We start from the raw sequence: 264 nt of genomic DNA, 5'->3' as shown, positions 1-264 counted from the left end.
TTTTCCTTTGAAAGTCTCCGGGATTGCCAGCTCAACAAACTTACGCTGCTTAACTTACAAACTTGAGCTTCAACTTGCAGTTCAATCTTATACCTACTTATAGCCATAAACTTAGGCTTTATCAAAGTGGCATACCTTACCTCAAGCTCCTAAAAATAATGCAGCACCTCTAATGTAGATTAATTGTTATGGTTTCAAAATAAGTGTTTTCTGTCCATCTTTTAGTCTGGAGTAATTAGTTCGTTTCGTGTGATCAAATATTTA

This window comes from Penaeus monodon, chromosome 31 (assembly GCF_015228065.2).
Source record: "Penaeus monodon isolate SGIC_2016 chromosome 31, NSTDA_Pmon_1, whole genome shotgun sequence".
Lineage (NCBI taxonomy): Eukaryota > Metazoa > Arthropoda > Malacostraca > Decapoda > Penaeidae > Penaeus > Penaeus monodon.
Note: the sequence above shows the minus strand (reverse complement) of the source record.